The sequence below is a fragment of the Sabethes cyaneus genome, chromosome 2 (assembly GCF_943734655.1).
Source record: "Sabethes cyaneus chromosome 2, idSabCyanKW18_F2, whole genome shotgun sequence".
Classification (NCBI taxonomy): Eukaryota; Metazoa; Arthropoda; class Insecta; order Diptera; family Culicidae; genus Sabethes; species Sabethes cyaneus.
This window is the reverse complement of record NC_071354.1, coordinates 132,161,571-132,178,988: the sequence shown is the minus strand read 5'-3', so window position 1 is coordinate 132,178,988 and position 17,418 is coordinate 132,161,571. Positions and strand designations below refer to the sequence as shown.

At 37.9% G+C, this 17,418-nt stretch overlaps 1 protein-coding gene across 1 annotated transcript in view; it reads right to left on the bottom strand.

Annotated features, from left to right (window-relative positions):
* The window catches only part of LOC128737309 (uncharacterized), a 38,376-nt gene extending 22,030 nt beyond the window's left edge, over positions 1-16,346 (bottom strand). Inside the window, exon 1 of the mRNA XM_053831924.1 lies at positions 16,256-16,346. The gene's annotated coding sequence lies outside the window, so the exon portion shown is untranslated. The remainder of the gene's footprint in view (positions 1-16,255) is intronic.
* Between the last annotated feature and the right edge of the window lie 1,072 nt (positions 16,347-17,418).

The window sequence follows — 17,418 nt, the reverse complement described above, 5'->3', positions numbered from 1 at the left end:
AAATCAAATGCGTATGAATAAACCAGATTGAATATACCAGAAAATAATTTTCGTATCACACTATTAAAGGAATTAATCCCCAATGGTTTCTGTCAGAAGAAGGGGTTTTCTGTAATAAAAATCATTGGTGGAACTAGTGATCATTTCTAGGGGGGCTATACCCCCGGCATTTTTTCGACCATTTTATTTCCTTGGCATATTAAAATTAAATGTACATTGATGCATGGGAACTTTAAGTAGTGATGCATATAAAAATTACTGTCAAATTTTTATTATGTAAAGTTATTTAACTATTGTTTTTTCTTAAATTTAAAAATCCAGTCTAATTTTTCTAGGGGGGGCTAAATGTCTCCTAGGGGGGGCAAAGCCCCCCCCTAGTTACGCCAATATTAAAAATCATTCCCAAATACACCCTATGCAACAGCGGTTCAGTCCCCTAGTATTGGTTAGCATTCACGTCCCTCACGCCGACGGACGACCCGGGTTGAAATCCTAACCCCGCAGAAGTCACGAATGACCTAAAAGTGTTAAACCATATGCAAAAAATCTCATTTTGACGTAATCTCATTGAGGTCACGTATTTCGTTTGCTGTTTGGGCCACTATGCAATGCATGTGCCAGTGGGTTTCCTGTAAGTCCTGAAAATCCCTGTAACGGAAACGAAACAAAAGTTTTTTTTCGTATATCCCTTCTCGGTGGAACCCCCTCTTTTCTCACAGTCATTTGCACAACTGCAATCGGTTCTAAATGCAAGAGAAACGCAACATCTTTTACATATTCGGACCTCCCCTCCATGTTAGGGACCCCCTATTGTCAACCCCTCAGGGCTGATTTTCTTATGTCAAGGAGCATACAGGGTGCTCCACCTTTTATGTCGGTGTGTAAACGCTGTATAACTTTCACATTTACCAACCGATTTCTTTGATTAGATATGTTTTGGAAACGCCATTTCAGTACAATTTTCGCCATGTATCGCTTCACACCGAAAGAATACGGCCAAACAATCGCTCGAATGGTTGACGCTGAGCCTAATTTTTGGAATACAATTTTGAGGACTGAGGAGGCCAATTTCAACCCTTCTGGTGGTGTTAATAAACAAAATTGCCGCCTTTGGGGAACAGAGAATCCTCACGAGATTCACGAAATGCCCTTGCAAAACCGGAAAATAACTGTGTGGGCCGGGATTTGCGCCAAAACCATCATTAGTCCATATTTTTTCAAAGAAAATGAAACTGTCGATGGAAATCGATAGCGGTGGATGTTGGCTCATTATGTCTGCCCACGAATGCGCGAAAAAGGTCTAGAAGGTTACTGGTTTCAACAGGACGGTGCACCATGCCACACTGCGAATTCAACAATTCAATTTCTGCGAAAATTTCCGGGACGTCTGGTGTCAAAAAGAGGCGATATTGACTGGCCACCCAGATCACCTGATTTAACCCCTCCCCCCCCCCCCCCGGACTTTTTTTTGTGGGGTTATCTGAAAAGCAAGGTTTACGCCATCCAGCCACAAACTATTGACGAGCTCAAGGCAAATATTCGTACGGAAATCGACGCTATAACACCCGAGATGCTCAAAAAGGTAATGTAAAACGCGAAAAAAAGGAGTCAATTTGTAATTTCTAATAAAGGTGGTCACTTAAATGATATTGTTTTCAAAAACTAAACCAAGAAAATTTCAAGGAACCAAACTAAATAAAAATGCATTACTAATAGAAATCGGTTGTTTTGTTTAGTTATTCAATGTTTTCATGCCCACATAAAAGGTGAAGCACCCTGTATATGCCAAGTTTGGTGGAGAACAGTCAAGGCGTTCTGCAGTTATGATGGAAGAAACAAATAAGCATATAAATATACTCTCGCTCACTTATATATATATATATATATATATATATATATATATATATATATATATATATATATATATATATATATATATATATATATATATATATATATATATATATATATATATATATATATATATATATATATAGATATAGTTATTTAGTAATGAAACTAGCAAGATATTTGTAATGTTATTTAAGTGAAAGTTTTACCTCTGCTGTAAGGACAATCGACATTTCTTTTTTGTCGCACGAAAAAAATAGAAAATTTAGCTGCTAAGTCTCAGCTCACCTTTATTGATTGCTCGTATAATAGCCAATAACTAAATTTATGATTGCATGTCATAAAAAACGTGGATATTTGTAATAATTCCTATTGAAATAGAACGGAAATACGCAATTACGACTCAGCAGCACCAGACCCTATTTAATGATTATTGAATAAATGAATAATTTGTTCACTTCTGTGTAGAGCTAGTTGAATTAAACTCCAAAGACATGTCAATTTTTATCTTAAATTATAAATATCTTAAATTAAAATATAAACAGAGATTTCTTTCTTCAATAGGTGAAATAAACCGGTTCTTCAACCATTTTGATTTAAAGAAAATTATTCTTACTGATCCAAAAGAATTTATTGAATTCCCAACACACCAATAAGATTAATTTAGCCAAATGATGTAACGAGTAATGAGTCAACAGAAAATCATTTGCGTATGAAAACAAAGCAGAAAAACTTACGCCACTTTAACTAATTAAACCAAATGAACCAAACAACGCAACTTGAAAATTAATTCATTAAAGAAACAAGTTCCGTACGACAAAGTTGAAAACAGTCGCAGAAACAACCATATACGATAAAAAGCAAATTAAATTTCTGCCAGTGTCTGGATAATTTTAATGTTTGATGCTGTAAAAACCGAGAGAACCAATTAATTGTATCTCCGTTTCATACACAACCCAAATCACCGATATTTTTTTTTAAAGTGAGGCAGAAGTTGTTTAAAGTATTTAATTCATTTCTCTATTTCTATAAGCCATGGAGCACTACTTCAAATGTAAAACATCTCGCAGTTCACGAATTAAATATCGTCAGATATTTTCAATTTGCTTGATTCTTTGAAGAGTATGATTCAGCCGTCATATGCATACCGTAACTATGGGTTTGTATTAATTAAACCCATCAGCTTTTTACCAACGAACGAGATACTGCATTACCGGGCGAACCGAATCCGCTTTTCTCCCATTCACGCAATTCGACATCCGCTAGGTTTTATTTGCCACCGGAGTGGAAATTATATAATGTCGGATCAGGTCACTTCAAACAGAAACTTCAATTATCTGTGCCTACGTTTAATTTCAAAACAGATCAAATGGGTCCATAATTATTTACCGTAACTACTCTACAGATAAATACTAAATGATAATTGGCCGCTGCATTCAAAGCAATCTTTGCCAACAGTATCGGACTTTGGCCGCAACATGGGCCTTTAAATGACTACTACACTCAACCCCCGCTAATATGAAAAACAGCTCGTTCAGATTGGGCGAGTTCATTTTTAATCTGAATATTTGGTAACTCTATTCATTTTCACATACGCGCTAGACGCACACCCTATGCACTTGTTGTTTTGATTTGACGAAAACAAACGTTTTGAAAACATTTCAAACATGCGCGAATTCGAAACGTTCGGTTTATAGAAGACGAAATTGGCTCGCAGTTTCGACTAAAATGGTCTATTTTGAGTGTTGGATAGAGATAAGCTGCATATGAGCTATACTGCCAAAGCTCCTGAGCAAGAGGAAACGCATTAAGATTTTTTGCTTTTTTTAATTTACCGGTCAACTTTAACGTCAATTGTGTGTGACGCTTGATCGGTTTTTAATGTGAACGCATTCATACCACCGGGGTACAGATTAAAAATATTCAGATTAAAGAAGGTCATACCAACGGGGGTACACGGTATTGATAAATCTAAAAGATGTTTTAATGAGCACATGCATATACATAAAAAATTGAAAGGTTTGAGATATAGATTTGAATATTCGAATTACATAATTTTAAACCATATCGAAAATAACTCAACACAAGTGCATTGCATGTCCACTGCGGCGCGGCGCCGTCGTAGTGAATTCGATGAGCCGCATACGATCAATTTACTCAGTATCAATACAAGAGAGTTATGTTTGTTATAAGCAGAATGAAAACGGTCAGTGTTTTATATAAGGATGAGATATGTTCTGCATTAAAGTGCATGTTCTATTGAACCACTCGAGCTTCGTGAGCAGACCTTTGACACACATAACCGGCCACCTAGTCTGAAGTGGAGTAGGAACACTGCAGATATAACCTCGTTGGACACGAGAGAACCAGAATTATCTGGAAAACACTAGGACTATTCGTTCAAATATTCATTTTTTTCGTGAAAACTCCAACCATTGCTGGGATCAACTACAAGATGCAACAGAATCGTACCATTAGATCCGTTATTGTCATGTACTCTAACAGTTGACTGCAAAGTCTGTCGAATAAAAATAGAATGTCAAGTTTCAAAAACGAAATATGGTACCTAAGCTTTGCTAAATATGTCGTTTTGTTCTGCACCAAAATATATGGTTAGAGGTAAAAGTATGGTAATTTATAGTCCACAGTTTTATTTGAAGACAGTTTAAGCGATTCTCTTTTAAACATAAACAAAGAAAAATATTATAGGAGATCTATTAATCAGTTCATTTCAACTATTTCTTATCGTCAAATTTTAACTTGCACTGGTGCTCTGGTGAAAGAGAAAGAAAATAAAATACGCTTTTCTGTTTACATTATTTTGTAGAGATCGTCGCAAAGTAAGCAGTTGGCCATTCAGTTCATTCCATAGTAGAAAACGGAATCTTCTTTCGCCGACGAAGGTTGATAATCGAGCTGAATTAAAACAATTATCGATGATTTATAAGCCAGTTGAGCTAAAGCGCATTTTCCAAAGTTATCATTAGCATCTATTGACGGTGATGACCGGATGACGTCGTCTCGGTAGCTTCAGCCAAACGATCGATTATCTTTTATTAACGGTTTTCATCGCAAAACGTGCACGACACCAGTATGTTTCTCTTTTCCGATCGTACACCCAGGTGCATAGTACCGTACGTCGCAACTGGTTGAGGTGAAAATCAACCCAAGAAAAAGTGCCATCTAATCATTGAGATACAAATTGATGCAAACAGTACATGGTTCGATGAATAATATTTCTAGTGTTGTGATCGGGAGTGTGATTTCCGATGTATTATATTTGTATTTTTGTATTTTTTTTTTAGATTATAGTCACTTTAACAGATTGGGTCATTCGCGACTTATGCGGGTTGGGATTTGAACCCGGATCCTCGGCGTGAGTGGCGTGAGTGGCGTGAGTGGCGGAAATGCTGACCACTACACCTGAACTAACCCCTGTGTTTGTATTTGTATTTGTAAATGTATTTGTATTTGTAAATGTATTTGCATTTGTATTTGTGTTAGTATTTGTTTTTGTATTTGCGAGTACATTTGTATGGTTGGTTAATGGTTGGATAATGCGTAAAACAGACCCCATAGTGGTCCTTACACTCTTATCCAGCAACTCCTATCCCTACCTCTACGTGGTACCAGCCGAAATACGAGCAACCTTAGCAAAGATCGGGTGGCAAAGATCGGTGGAAACTAAGGTCGTATACCAACAGGGAAGGAGGCACAGCTATCTCGATATTTTAAGATGGCAGCCCCATCACGAGACTCGGTAGTGTAGGTCTTGGTACGGCTACCTATCTAAATCCTAAAAGCTAAAAAGAGTCAAGAAAATTTTACTGGGAACATTCGGCAACTTAGTAGACGGTGGGCAGGCCACGTCCCAAGGATGCTGGACGACTGTGCAGTGCAATCCGCTATCTTCAAGAACCCCAACGGTACCTGGAATACAGGGACTCGACCAGGTTGAAGCCGACTTGCGTGTATCGAGACATGCAACGAATTGGCGGCGACTAGCCCAGGACCGAGTACAATGCAGAGAAATTCCTGATACGGCAAGAGCCACCCCGGCTCTAGGCTGCTAAATACAATACATATGTTCATTTGCACTTGTATTTGTATTTGCATTTGTATTGGCATTTGTATTTAAATTTGCATTTGTATTTGCATATGTATTTGTATTTGCATTTGTATTCAAATTTGCATTTGTATTTGAATTTGTATTTGTACAGTGGACTCTCAGAGAATGAAAAATACGTTTCTGACGAAAAGAAGAGAGACGTATCAAATTCGATTCACTGGCAAGTTAGGCCGTAAATAAGCTTATATTCATTCGAGTATTCAATTTCATTACAAACTCAGTGAGTTTCTTTACATAGGTTTTTTTTCTAATTCCCGTCGTAATAAGTAAAGCCATTCTAATTTTCATCATTTGTTGGATGGATTTAAACAATACTCCAAAAGTTCTTGTGCTGATTTGACTAAAACACACTAATCTTCCGATCCGTGAACTTTGAAATCACTGAAAAGCGATTATTAAAGCATATTATTGAAATTACGCAACTAACTTTATTTCTAAAATTCGTCGTACCGTTCTAAAATCCGTCCATCAACATTTTTCATCGTCCGAACTAAAAATCACAACAATGTTTACGAAACTAACGCGCATGTATTTGTGTAGGACGGCAAATGTTATTCTACAAAATTTCTGCAGGTCAGGCAAGTTTTTCTGGCTGTAGAATAACGACAATACCTTGCGTTTGCGTGAGTTATTTTCATTTATGAATGACGGAAATTAAAACGATTAATCGACATTGTCTTCTTCGTCGCACGAAAAAACGTAGGAAATTTGGCTAGTAGGACTTCTTTAATGATAAAAAGCATTTAAATAGATCTCAGCTCACAGCGATTGATCGCGTATGATAGACAACTAACTAAAATCTGAGGGAATAACTAGTTTTTCATTGTGTGTCATAAAAATGCTGATATTTTTAATAATTTGTATTAGATAGGACGGGAACAGGCAATTACGACCTACGTCTCTTTAACCAGTTTTGGGTCATTCGTGACTTCTGCAGGGTTGGGATTTGAACCCGGGTTCTCGGCATGAGAGGCGTGAATGCTAACCACTACACCGGGACTGACCCCAGTATAGCTGTTTTCGGAAATAATTATGCATATTAAGTAAAGGTGGTCTAGTTTGTTTTGAAAAATAGCCTCGAACATAACCCAGCACGGTACCGGCACCTAGCACCACAATAGATCAAAGAACTGGTCGCAGTGGTCCAAGGTCCCCAACAAGGAAAAAAAACCTAGCACGGTAACACTCGCATAATACACTGATGTCACTTACTTTATGATATCATAAGGCCCCGTTCAAATATTACGTAACACCAAAAACGCAATTTTTACAAACCTCCCACCACCTCGTAAAAAGTTTTATCACACCCCCACTCATATTCGTAAAGCGTAACCTTTATAGCTGTATGTTTTGTTCTCAGCACTGCTGATGATTGCGACACCTAATTGCGGAAAAATGAATGCGTCCAAAGAACAGCATGAGTGGGTAAACAGTTTAATGTGTTTTTTTCTGTAGTGTATTAAAATTGTTTAGTTTTAATTAGATTTTTGTAACTCCTGTTGAATTATGAACATTATTATTCATTAGCCATGTCGAGTAAATGTTTAGAAATCATATTAAAACAATTTAAAATTCAATGCGACGAATTTCAATCTCGTTTTTCTCAATATGATGGAACTGTTACATTGAATTACATGGGAGGTTACGCTAGAATTATCGAATACTAGCTGTTGCTAGCTCGGCGCCTAGTTATCTCTTAGTCACTTGTACATCTGTTATTTTAACTGTAACCGAGACAAAGCCCGCCTTTCCGAAACCTCGTTTTGTCATTATACCACTGGTACAAATGCTATCAGTTCATCCACAGACAAACAGACGAGATTAATTCTATCGTCCACTCAAAAACCACTCATTTTTCAAAAAAACATGTTTCGCAACATGACCACACCACGGCGCGCGAGTGTTGCCTCGAGTTTTCAGTATAAAACTATACAAATGTAAAAACCCTACAGCATAAAACCCTGCAAATGCAAGCTACCCCGCAACATGCATAACAGAGGGTACTAGTGTGCAAGCAAAATGTGTAGGACGATGGTTTTTAAAGGATTTTCTTCTATGTGTCATGTCAGTTCGTCAGTGGTTCATCTCTCTATCGCAACTATTTACTCATTTGAAGTTTCCTTCCCCCTTGCAAGAGACCGCTGCCCTTGTGTCAACCTCCCTGCGCTGATTCTTTTATATTGAAGAATATGTGTTCCAAGTTTGATAAGAAACCGTCCAGGCGTTCCGGAGTTTTGGCGAAACATACATTCGTAATTCAAGGTACGATGCCGGTCTAACTATACAGTCGTGCTATGTAGGATTGTTGCACTAGCCCCGTAACTGTCCTGTACTCTAATAACCGACTGTGAAGTCTGTCGATAAAGAAGGGTACATGTCTTTGCTACCAAAATGCGGTGGCACACGAAATGTACGAGATTCGACGGGTTCGGGTAGATTGATGGAATCTTTTCGCCGTCGGTATACTGATTTTTTGTTATATTGTTATATTTTGTGGTATTGTGCCTTGCAGCAATTTTACGAGTCGTAATAATTATCAAGTACTTAATAAATACATTGAAAATATGCTTGCCAAGCAAGGAGGAGTGTAGTGGGGAGGCAATAACGAAAAACTTATGGTTCAAATTGCTAAATTGCAATCACGTGTGGTTAACGCAGAAAATAACCACGCTAATAATTTTCGCGTGGGACTTTAAATTGGTGGAAACTCCGCAATATTTCCGTATTTCATTAACTGCCTCGCGATAGCTAAATGCCCAAACCCGTTCTCACATCGTACGTGGTCTCGAATGATAATGATCGCACCACCTACCTCGGTGGATGCAGATCAATACCTTTCGTGTAACATCAATTCTCGGGTACTTTATCATTTCGACGTATCTGCAAATGAGAGATTCTCTTCCTGTCTCCTCTCTTCCGCTGTTTACGGCCATACTAATGCGTTTTGACACATCAGCTTTGCCTGAATCGGTTGCCGGAGTCACTAGCTAGCCAACTGTTTTGAAAATTTTCTTTTCAATGCAATTATTCCTTCCTGTGACAGTTGTGGATGATGCAGTGGCTCTCTAGTAACAACAAGTGCGTGACAAATAATGCGCCCCTTCCTCAACACGCATGGACGTGGTGTGCTATTGATCACTGTAAAGAATTGAATTACCAGAAGATGCACACTGAGAATGATTTGCTACTCCCGAGCTGCATTTTGATGGTTCTTTGTGCAATTTCAGCTGATCTAGATCAATCACGGGCAACAGACGGGCGGCTAAGCTATGCAATACCAGATATATTTGACAGTTAACTCCTAAAAAATATTAAAATAACGTTGACGTTGAATTGAAGTACTGTGCACCATTTTAATACTGCAAACATTACATCATTTCGCTTGACTTGAACCGACCTCTGACGGATTGTCAGCTTTATTCGTAACATAAATACATATAAAACACCGGTAACAATGTTTTTGATCAAGTTCACTAGCTTAGAGGACGTTGCCTACAAGGACAGACATCGAATTGGCAAAATAATTGGCTAAAAGTTAATGTAATGACAACCGCTGCAAGTTAAAGCCATAAATCAGAAACATGTGATGTGCATCGAAAAGTATTTCATACTTTGCTTGTACAAAACCAAAAAAATCAACTGTTTGCTTTGTAAAATGAATCGATTGCCTTCTAAAACGACAAACGCAGACTCGAAACTGCAGCATAGCTTAGCCAAAAGTAACCAAATCGCACCTTACTCTAGGCATCGAAGATCACGTACCCAATACTCCAATTATAAGAAATGCTCAGTTTGCAGAGTACACATCATTCAACAGAGAAAAAAGTGCACACCATTCCGAAATTGACCAAGCGAGAGAATGGAAAAATCGTTCGGTTCAGACTGTTGCCATCGAAAATGACACAATAATCTAGTTTCCAATGAGTTATACACTCATCAGTAATTGCGTAAAGAGCAGATCTACTGCCAGATTGGAAGCACCGCTTTCTATGCTTTTTAGAGTAATTTACAACTTTTTTGTTCAGATTTGCAGAGGTTTGTCAGTTTGTTGGAGTGCACAGTGCAAGAAAACCCCAGCTCAAAAGTATCGTAAACACATAAAATAATCAAGGTCTAAGTATGAGTATGAGTATGACCCGGAATTCCGAACAGTGATGCCCGAACAAATGTATCTCAAGTTTATTGTCCGTAACCCGGATTCGCTTCGCATCGAACGAAATAGACAAATATTATTCCCACAATGATTGCTTGCTTTGCTTTTTTCATTTCTTTCAAATTGGTGTAACCCGCCTGAAATCCTATGAAGCAAAAACATTTTTATGGAAGATTGATTGACTAACGCAATCTTGGTCCCTCTTTAACCCGTTTCGCTAATATACGCCTACTAAAATGACCGGACTTTTAAATCATACACTGTTTATTGCATGAAATGTTCTCAAATGCATATTTTTGAGGTTATATTGAGTAATCTTAATTATATTCAATCGTAATGTTGATTATGTGCTATTTTCCGGTCATATGGCATAAACAGCAAGTAAAAGAGAAACTTCCATGTTCACGGATAGAAACAAAAACTTCAAGCCAGACCAGAAGATGTGTAAAATGGGAATTTCAAACCCAAGGGGTCTCCTTCCCTTCTCTTGATTTACAGTTCGCTAAGCCATAGCGGAAGCGAGTGTCGAACCCCGTCATGTAATATGTTCTTCCTAAGTTTAACCGTTGCTTCACCATTCACAACAACTTCACCCTGATGGCGTTGATGATATTGGTGATGATGATGATGATGTTGATGATTATGGAGGTTATTCAGTCGAACAAACTTCTCTAGCATTCAAAAGCTGTTATGTTTCATTCGAGCTGCAATCGACTCGTGTATAGATGCATCGTTTCGGGTAGACTTTGAACGAAGACGTGATGGGCGTGTGAGGCACAACCTAAGAATAAAGCGAAAGAGTGCATTGAGAAAAACATGCATTTCATACGCACCAGTTAATAATTGGTGAATCTGGCAAAATTTATCCCATCAAGGCAATTGTGTTTCGTCAATAGGATAAGCAGAGCAGTCATGAATGTTTACTTTCAGTTCGGTTTAGTTCGTTTGAGTGGTTTTGATATTTTATATTAAAGATTATACCTATATTTGTATTTTTACTAGTTCTAAATGCGAACGTGACATTAGTCGAGCATGGAGAAAAATTTAAAAAAATTACACAGTATCGCGTCAAAACTGCCTCAAGTCTAAAATTCGCGTCTGAACTTATTCTAATTTACAGTTTAAACAGCTAAATTATAAAATTACACTTAGGTAAACTGTGCTTTGACCAATCTTGATGAATATTCAGGCTCATCCTTCTGCCGTATTTTGCCAAATGGCCACATCATCTCTAATAGACCCTGGTATACCACATCCACGCTGCCGTATTAAAGAGTGTCACAATCAAAATTAGGCCATCTTTATTTTGACACTTTTCTTTTATTTATGCATTTAAAAAACTTGAACACACCTATAACAATGAATTTCAGTCTGTTTGTCTGTCTGTCACCGCTATTCTATATTTCGAACGAAAGTTTTTTCGAAAGAAATTTCCGCCAGGAGAATCAAATGAGAAAAACATCTCGTTCGAAACAAGTCGAATGAAATAAAGATTCGTTCGAAGTACAGAATAGGGGTGTGTCCTTCCCCTCTGAAAGGAGGACTCCCATGCAAATGAAACACAAATTTCTGCATAACTCGAGAATTAATCAAGCAAGTAGAACCAAATTTGGCATGTGTGGGTTTTACGAGGCAGGATTTTTTTGACGTAGGACTACATCTTTGTTTACTATACTGGGAGTGGGTAGCACTTTGTAAAAACGAAAATAAAAGTGTAACCACAGACTAACAGACGTAACACTTCGAACAGAATTCCCTAGCAAAACACCATTTCAATGACACCCCTAAAACTTTGAAAAAATACTAGCATCTTCTGGTACAGTCTTCGCGCTACGCCAGAGTAGGCTGCTATAAATTTAGCAATGCTATAAATTTACTTGTACATTATCTGATAACAGCGGCAGCGCATGCGAGCGGTGTTCTCGCGCAGCGACTGTTGTTTGAGTCTTGGCTTAAGCGAAAATTTGAAATGATCGTTTTTATTGACGATGAAATGAGGCTTCAGTGTTACGTCTGTTAGTCTGTGGTGTAACGTTTGAATGAAAGATTTCCAATAGTAGTAACTACTAAATTACTGAACGAAACTGAACAATTTATATGTCGTTGGATAGATAAATGACCAGCAATTTTATGAAGGAGGTAAGAGAGCAATTTTATGGAAGGCGTAAGAGGGGGGCTCCTACACAAATGAAACGCACACTTCCTCATAACTCGATAACTAATTAAGCAAATGGAACCAAAGTTGACATGAGGGAGTTTTAGAAGGCAGGATTATTTTCTATGGTGTACTGAGCCACTTCCCCTTCTAAGAGGGGGGGCTTCTATACAAATGAAATACAAATTTTTTCATAACTCGAGAACTAATTAAGCAAATGGAACCAAATTTGGCATGTGGGGGTTTCGAGGAGGCAACAATTTTTTCTATGGTGAATTAGGACCTTTGCCTTCTTTAAGAAGGGGGCATCCCATACAAATGAAATACAAATTTCCTCATAACTCGAGAACTAATTAAGCAAATGGATCCAAATTTGGCATGTGGGGGTTTTTGAAGGCAAGAATTTATTTTATAATGGTTTGAGAGCCCTCACCCCTATGGCAGGAGGATAAGGACTCTCATACAAATAAACCAGAAATTTTTGCGTATGCGCCATATTTTCTGCTATGTAGCAAGCAGTAAACTTTAAAAGTAAATTAGTATAACCTTTTCGGAGCAAGAAACAGTGAATCGACGCCGCTAACTTACGTACCTGTTGTCATTCATGCCAACAAAGTAGGGATGGGAAAAGTATCATTAACTACTGATAGTTATCAGTAAGCAATAATATCACTAAGTATCAGGAAGATTTCGCTGTTATTGATATTTACTGATATTGTTACATTGTCCCGTTAGAAGAATTAGTTAGATTAAACTTGTTGGTCGGTAGTTGCGTACGATAAACGTGGTCGTGGATGACACAACCCAAGCAACCAAAAGTTCGAATATTACTTGACACGCGAACTCGAAAGTTCATAATTAGTTCAGATTCAGTTCCGTGGAACTTTCACGCTGATTAGTAGTGTATATCAAGTATATGTGGAACTAAATGCTTTAAGAAGTGCTGCGAGTACTTCATAGATACTTCAAAGCTATTAGGATGCTACATGAAGTTCTGAAGTAACTTTAGTTGCTAACAAGTTCTGCGTGTTGCTTTTTTGTTTATATTTCTGGTGATCAAACCAGCAGAACCTGAAACTATTGGAGATTAATTTTTATTTCACTTGAATAAATTTAATCCTCGCACATTTCTAATTACAAATATAAATTAGAATGTAATGCTCTTCATTATTGTGTTGTGTAGCATATGCTGTCGGTATCTCACTACTACAGTTAATTGCCTGGTTCCAAACTTTATGTTCTATAATTAACTCGCGCTGCATAAAGCTGATGCAAGTTCCAAATCAAACTTTTACTTAACAACTCATTGGCAAAATTCACATCGCTTGTATACGACAAAGGTGACGCAGTGGATCGGTATAGGTTTACAACGCGGAGCACCCGGGTTCAAAACCAACAGCAGGCAAATGCAACGAATATAGAAGTTAGGTAGAAGTATAAAAATAGAACATAGAAGTGCTGCTAAATTTGTTTTTTCTTAGTTTTTGACAGTTTATTTCGAAGCTGCTTAGCGTTCTATGCAGTGAACCCAAGACAGCTTGAAAGTTCGGTTAATTACTTAAAAGTGACGCTGCTTAGCAAGTTATAGATTGATATACATAAAGCTGTTTAACCCTTGTTAGACACCATTATTCGAACTCTTGGTTACTTGGGAATATATCGTAGTCAACGTCAGTTGCCTAAAGCCGGGGTAGCTCGTGCTGATTCAAGCAGTCGCCTCCATTTAACTCGAACTTTGGCCACTCGTCGCCAATTTTCCAGTCGTCTCAAAAGTCACAAATCACTTTCGATGTGATCGTGCCGTCTTGCACGTTGAGCCCCCTGTTCCTGGTGGCAGTAAGGTTGTTGAAGCCAACTGTTTCCGTCGCACTATCGTCCGGCATTCTTACGACGTGTCTGACCCACTGTAGCCTACTGACTTTCGCCAAATGTACGATGGGATTCTCTCCAAACAATGCCTGTAGCTCGTGATTCATACGTTTCCACCACTCTTCGCTTTCAGTTTGTACTCCGCCAAATATCCGCAGTACCCTTTCGTTCGGACACGGCAAGGGCGCGTATATCCTTCGTGAGCGACCTTACAAGTCCACAAAGAACTACTGACCCAATAAAAGATTTGTGCATTCTCAGCTTCGTACGGTAGCGTATGCTTCTTGATCATAGCGTATAGCGAAGGGCAAAGTAGGCTCGATTTCCCGCTTGAATGCGCCGCTAGATTTCATTACTAATGTTGTCCAGCAATCCAAAATACTTGAATTCATCTACCACTTCTAGTTCGTCGCCGTCAAGGGTTACCATTCGTGAGAGGCACGAGTTTGGTTCCTTAGAGCCTCTTCCTGTCATGTATGTGATCTTTGACGTATTTATTATTAATCTGATCTTCCTAGACTACTGCTTTCAACCTGGCGTAGGTTGCCTCCACCATCGCAAGGTTCCTAGCTATGATATCAGTCATCTTTTAACCTTGTCTCAGCCCTCGCCGCGTATCGAAGGGTGTCCAATCCAATAGCTCTGATCAGTAGCGTCAGTTTATCTGGGAAGTCGTGGTCAACCAATAAGTGCAATTGCTGGTCTTGATCGACTGGTTCTTGTCATCCGTAGGCACGATGTGCTCCCAACATATCTGCTGGGTGGTAAAATTTGGTCCGTAATTGCGCGAGCCTCGTGCAACGTGCTTTGGCTTCAATGTTATTTGTAACCAATGGCCCTTTTAAAGGCCGCAAGCGAGTTAAAGTAAAATTATTGAAACATGTCTAGCTACGCATAATCATATTTAATACAATATTTAATTTAATTTAATCTGTGGGCTGATCATACATTACTATTTCAACCTTTATGATGCACACAAGTTATTTTTAAAAGAAATCTCTATGTCTCAATGGTTGCAGGCGTTGTACTTATGAACCCCCGTCCACGTATTTTCTAAGCCACCATTGCATTCAATGAAGAATTGAATACGAATATTTCGTTCTTCTCTTTCAAACATTCACTTAAACAATGACACTCACAGATTCTTATAAACATATATATGCCAAAAATGCAGTTTTCATTAGTCAAATTTCCTCATGCCTCGCGAACTAATCAAGCAAATGGAACCAAATTTGCAAAGTGGGGGTTTTTGGCGGCACGAATTTCTTCTATGGTGTACTGTGACCCCTTCCTCCTTTAAGAAGGGGGAGGGGCTCCCATACAGATGAAATACAAATTTCCTCATAACTCGCCAAATGGTATTCGGCGAAATCTTATACAATCACGGTGAATAGTTAAATGCTTTCCGCTCAAGTTTATCTGGATAAGCAACAGAGGCAGTTGTTTTCTACTTTACTGTGAGGAAAAATTGTATATTAAATTACGCATGCTTTAATAGTTACGTTACTGCCAAAATGAATCTAAGGTTGAACTCCTCAGAAACTTGCAAAACTCGAGATTGTGACAAAAGTCATCCGAGATTCACGATTTATGTACAGTACAGTTAAATTTGTGGCAATACAAAGTTTGTCGGGTCAGCTAGTAAATAAATATAGATATAATCGGGCAAAAGTAATGGACGGTCGTTCACTTTTCTATAACAGTTCACTTTCAGGACATCAAATTGGGCTGGGTTCAATGTTCAAACGATAAAATCGGTTGAAGAGTAAGGGTGTTTTCACACTAAAACAAAATCCTTTACGTTCAGAACATCAACTTTTTTTCTAAAATCTGCCATCACAATCATGGAAAGAAAAAGCGTGCTTACATGTAATTCGCTGATTGATTAATTCTGACAGTCCTTCGCATTTGTACAAATACAATCAACACGAAATCAGCTCGTTTTCATTACCGTCGACTCGTTCATGCAAAAGAATTTATTCGAAATAAATACATCAAGCCTATTTTCTTTATGAACTAAATAGCCGATAATGTGCGGATAGGAACATACATGCGCCATTAACATTCCAACATATGATATAAAACAATTTTCAAATACCTTTTAATCCTGTATTACTCTCGAAACAGAAGATGCTCAATTTAACGACAGTTTAGCATTTCGATTGCAGCATTCGTCATCCATACAGCAAATCGGGCGAGAAAATGATCAAATAATCACACGTTCACTTCATAAACAAAATATAACACTATTCTCAAAGGCGTATTATCACCCTTAACACAAGCCAGCTTAATTGGTTGATTTTGTGGTCATATATTTACGCACTTTTTCGATACTTTGGGATCGTCTCCGACATAATAAACTTATTTTCAATTATTCTTCATGCCAATTTCTGGCTGTATTCCACATTGAACAACCGATCCCGGTTTAATCACTACTGAAAACATGCTGCACGCTTTATGTATAACACTTAATCCGTCATATAAATCAAACAAACCCGCTACCAAGAGCACGAATATTTTCATGCGATTCAAATTAATTGATTCCACCCAAGCAAACTCACAAAAAATACTGTAACAAAAGAAAGGAAAGCAGAAAACTCGCCAAACACAAACTTCCACACGCGTTGAAGTCTAATGACTAACTGAAACCGGTTGCGAGTAATACATACAGAGCGCGCTTGGAGTTCATTCAGAAGCGAAATATGAAGCACGTATGGGTTGTTGCTCTGCGATGCGTCGTCGTCGTTGTTATCGAATGTCGTTTACACTGAAAAATATGAGAAAGGAAAAATGAATATCGAGCGCTCACAGTTTACATGTATTAAAAAGGATAAACTTGGGATAAGCATATTATAAAATAAGATAAAAGCAATACGATCTGTTGAATTGTGGGGAAAGGAGAAAAATGTTTCATTTGGGTCTACTACAACAAAAGTAATACGATCCTTTGCTATGTTTTTACAGATACGTATACTTTTTCTTCTTCAGTGCTGGTAATCTCACCCACGAAAATAATAAAAACGCAGTGTATCATTCAATTCTACTATACTAGCAAAGTTTGTATTTCGTAAATAAAATTTCTTTTATTAATTACAAGTTTTACAGCTCTTTACGTAATACACTTTGGAGGCCAAAAATTACGTCGCTATGTTGAAGAAAAATCTAAACAGTTAAACCATCAAAATCTGCGTTACGTAACACATGGGTGTTCTTAAATTTTATAGTATAGCTGAAGTTATTGCAAATTTTCGACCGAGCTTG